The sequence below is a fragment of the Camellia sinensis genome, chromosome 3 (genome assembly GCF_055761805.1).
Source record: "Camellia sinensis isolate YWXY chromosome 3, ASM5576180v1, whole genome shotgun sequence".
Lineage (NCBI taxonomy): Eukaryota > Viridiplantae > Streptophyta > Magnoliopsida > Ericales > Theaceae > Camellia > Camellia sinensis.
Window position 1 is genome coordinate 160,882,106 of NC_138963.1, and position 5,004 is coordinate 160,887,109.

Sequence of the window (5,004 nt, forward strand, 5' to 3'; positions counted from 1 at the left end):
GCTATGGCAGCGAGTTTCCGGGTGAGACGAGTCAAGCATGCATCATCCACGCATCCCGAGGCAGGGCTGTGGCCACCTTCTTTCTGCATTTAATTTGTTAATTAATTAGAAATTCTGTAATAATTAATTTAGTATTATTTATTCGGACTGTAATATTTATTCGGACCCTCCAAGCGAGGGCAATTGTGTAATAAGTGTGTGTGAGTGTGTGCATGTCTTCCAACCCCATGTCTTTCTTCCCTTTTATTTACTAGCTTTCGATGGCTAGTCTAGGGCATGTTTCAATTAGCATACAGTATGATAGCATGCGTCAATCATTCATTAGTCTTGCATGCACCAGGCTCGGTACGTCATACTAACTGCATAAGTATTTCAAATCTAACTTGAATACATGCTACTTGTGCATTTTCACATATCATTTATAGACTAGCCGAGCCTACTCTAGTGACATTCTTTATGCATTGCATTAGCCACTTAACATGGACTTGGATCATGCATTGATTGCTAACATGTTTTTGTTTTAGCTCAGAGTACTAGGTAAGCATTTATGCTTTAGCATACCGCATTCGTGTGAGTATTTCCATAATAGCATGATTACCATGAGGCTAGATGCTTATATGATATAAACTGAATGAATGCCTGTGGGTAAAGGCTGGATTGTTTGAGTTGGAACAACTCGTTAGAATCCACGCTTTAGCCTACTTGCGAGTAGCAAATTTCAAACTTTTTTTTTAAATAAACGGATATGCAATGCTTCGTTCCAATTCAAGCGATTTGGTCTATACTTGTTTGTTGTGCGCATAACGTAGTAATTCTAGGCTAATAACCGGAATAAGAACACATAACGTTTTCAAAATCAGATATCGCAGTTAGTAGAGGCCGATCTTCGGATCAGGCGAGAGGGGGTGCTCATAGCTGACCTTCCCCAATCGTACCCAAGCTCCCGAGCCGAGGCAACTTTGGTGATGACGGACACGTGGCCTTTGGCACCGAGTCAGGGTTTCCTAAATTCCCCCATAAAAAATATTTAGGTGGCGACTCTGTATCTGGCAAAGCAGTCCATGTTTGGCACTTCTTTCAAAAAAATATGTTTCTCAAAACGATTTGCCGGATTTGGACTCTTTGGTTCAGATTAAAAACCGTGACAATCTAAGAGTCCTGAACTGTAGTGAATCCAAAACGAACAGAACGGGGGGGGGTGGGGGAGGGATTCCCTCCCGGGGCATTCAGGGACGTCTACAGTTTCTGGCGACTCTGCTGGGGAGTTAGAGAGCTTGACTCGAACTCGTGATATCCTGCTTTGATTTCATTTATGTGTCTCTTGGCATTGCATGTGCATTGGTGCGCCTAGGACACCGTGTTTGCCATCTACTATTCTTGAACGGTTTGCCGGAGGCTTGACTTTGTCAAAGCATGCCATAAGGCTGACCGGTTGTGGGCTCTAACAGTATAGGAACACAAACCCGGTTTTACCGGGGCACCCTTTTCGACCATTCGACCTAGTGCATATCGAAATCCATAGTGACTATCCCAAACTAGGACAGGTTGCGTACCCGATGTTAGGTTGTTTGAAAACTGCTGCGTGCATAGTGAAACCCTAGCTCCTGACAAAAATAGGACAGGGAAACTCTGAGTGTCAGGCCTACTGGCATCAGTGTTTTTGGAAATCAGTCATCTACGGGTATCAGATTCAGACTTAGGGGTAACAATTTGGAAACAGTGATCAGTGACTAAGGAACAGTAGATTCAGCTTGTTGGCAGTTTGTTGTGATACCCAGCTGTGTGTTGTGTTTATTTTACGTTGTTACACTGTCCAATTATCTGTTTATTTATATGCTTCATTTATCTTTTTACTAGGGTAGTCGAGCACAATTGCTTCTGACCTAGTAGATATTCCCCAAGCACTCTGGATTAGAGGTCGTCGACTCCATTGATCTGAGGATCTGGTAGACGGACAACCAGTGTACCACTCTCTACCCCCGGTTACTAGATGGAGGATAGCTAGGCAGAGGGCATCAGTTCAACAGTCAGTATAGAGGGCTTTATCTACCCCACCTGTGTACAGTAGGGATCAGGATTCTGCTTCTCCCACAAAAAGGGAACATATACCGATAATTCAGCCAGAGCAGAACAGTATGGCCAATTTAGAGGAGATGGTGTGCCAGCTCCAAGAGAGTATAAAAATGATGCAGCAGGATGCTGTCCAACAGGCAGAGTTCGCCAAGCAGCAGGCCACAGTTATAAATGAACAAGCAGAGTTAATCGTGAGGTTACAGCAGCAAACCGGAGCATCTGCTTCGCAGCAAGTTCCTCCCCCGCCAGGAATTCCCACCCCCGGGGAGACAGCTAATGTTCTGAATGATACGGACATTCCCACGGGACCACCTCTACCCCCGATCCTACCCCAAATCCAACCCCAGTTATCCAAAACACCCACCAACCTACCGGACTCTCCCTTTGAGTTCGAGACAGACCCCACAGCATTGAAGTTGAGTAACGTCGAAAAGCTGTTCAAGAGATCCCAAGGAGTCAAGACTATCCCAGACATCAAAGATGGATATACCGGCGCAGTTGTGACGCTGCCTGACAGATTCAAAATGCCGCACATTGATCGATTTGATGGGTCCGGGGACCCCATGGTGCACCTGAGATTGTTTTCAGACATCTTAAGGCCAATGGGCCTCAGCAGACTTCAGAAGCTATCTCTGTTCGACCGAACCCTGTCGGGTGTGGCGGCCATATGGTATGCCAAATTAGAAGATGATGTCAAGAGAAACTCGGACGAGATGGCCGAGGCCTTCATTACGCAATACCCATACAATACACAAATCGAGATTACAACCCGTGATCTCGAGACAACAAGGCAAGAGCTTAAAGAGAGTTTCTCAGAATTCGTGACTAGATGGAAGGCCAAGGCTTCGATGATGACCTTAAGGCCTACAGACAAATACCAGATTCGGATGATTGTGCGCAATCTTCAGCTAAAGTTGATGCAAAAGGTGGTTGTACTCCCCTTCCCTACCTTTTCTGATCTACATGAAATGGGGGTGCAGATTGAGGATGCCTTAAAGCAAGGCTTAATTGATAATGACCAGGAGCAACCCCGAAGAACTTTCAACCGCAACACTAATGCAGGCCCGAGCGGTACTACAACTACAAGAGCCTCCGAAGTGAGCATGGTCACCACCAACCCCCCTCCAAGAACCATGGCAGCTGCGCCATTCTCTAGCGCGTCCGGAAGCCATACCCAAACAGTCAAATACCCACCCAAAAACACAAGAACCTTCGCTCCACTGTATATGCCCCTATCCAAAGCTCTGGTGGTTTTAATCAGAAAAGGGCATTTGAAGCCCCTAGAACCGCGGCCCTTACCAGAAAGACTTCCCCCTACCCACAACCCAACCAAATATTGCGCATTTCACCAACAGCACGGCCATGACACCGATCTGTGCTTCCGATTACGTCATGAGATTCAAGATCTCATCGGTAATGGGGTGATTCTGCCTCCCGAGAAACCCAATGTTACAACAAACCCTCTCCCCACACATAACCAAGCCCCACCGCCTAAAAGGATCAACTTCATCCAAACTGGGGTCGTGCCTTATGATCCTAGCATCTATATCACTCCTTCCCACCTGCCTAAACTGGAGGTATTCCTTCCCGACTGCACCAACTTGTGCATGATGAACATCTCCATGACCCGACCTAAGCCAACGGTGGTGACTATCGAGAACAGGAGAGAGGAGATCCCAAAGGAGACAAAGGTTGTTGGGTCAGAGTCTGCAGAATCTGGGAGTTGTATTGAGAAGACATATAGTCCGGGTGAGTACATTTCATCAACAGGCCAAGATGGGCCAGATGTGGAATTGCCAACAGGGGGAGAACTGTGTGTGATCCAATGGGATAGTCTGGGACAGAGAACAGATGATTTAAGGGTTGTGGAAGAGGACCTTGCCAATCTCCAGCTTTACAGTAACCAAGATCCAGAGGGCGCAGCAGTCAACTGGTTTGATTATGAGGAATCAGCAGAGACTACTGGGCGGTTGGATGATCAACCGGATGTGGTGGAAGAGTTCCACCCAGGACAGGGTCCGGCAGGGGCACGAATGTCGGTGATAGTCGAGAGAGTCAGAGAACAGAATGCATCGTCGGGGAGCGCCGGTGTTAAGAATTTCGCTCGGGATTGGTGTATTTTGAATACAGGAATTATTGAGCAGCCAGCTGTGTTGATACGGTCGGAACAGGAAAGATTTGAAGATCCCGCAAGAATCAGAAAGGTAAAGGCCCATGTGGGGACTGAAACTACTGTGTGCACAGGAACAGAGGATACTACGAGCATAGGGACGGAAGGTACCGCGGGGACGAGAACAGTCATACCAGAGCCGGACAGGTGTCTGTCGGCTGCTGATGGAATGTGGTGGGAAGATGAGGATTTGTGTCTTGCCTATACGGACGAAGATTGGGGGAACAACCAACCCGATGACACCTGGTACCTTGGAGAAGTCGACCATATGACACGAAGTGGGCGGTATTTCAAGCCGCCACATCTAGATCAGCCAGAGTCGTCTGGGAAAAATAAGGAGGCAGAGAAGCAGAAAGAGAAACAACTTGAAAAGAAGGCTGTGCTCAAACAGTTAAAAAGGATACAAGCAGACATCTCCACTTGGGGACTGCTTATGGCATCACAAGTGCACAGACAGGCTGTCTTATTAGCATGGACAAGGCAAAGCTTTCGATAGAAACTACGCCAGAACAGCTAGTAGGATTAGTTTTTCCGAGAGGGGCTACCCCGACGCTGACTTTCTCCGACAAGGAACTGCCACCTGAGGAGGCAAACCATAACAAACCACTCTACATCTCTGTGGAGTGTAAGAATAAATGGATACCAGTGGTTCTCATTGATACCGGATCCGCCATCAACGTCTGCCCGGCAAGGACAGCGTATGCGATCGACTTGAAAACCGCGGACTTTTTACCAACAGCCTAAGTAATTCGGGCATACAA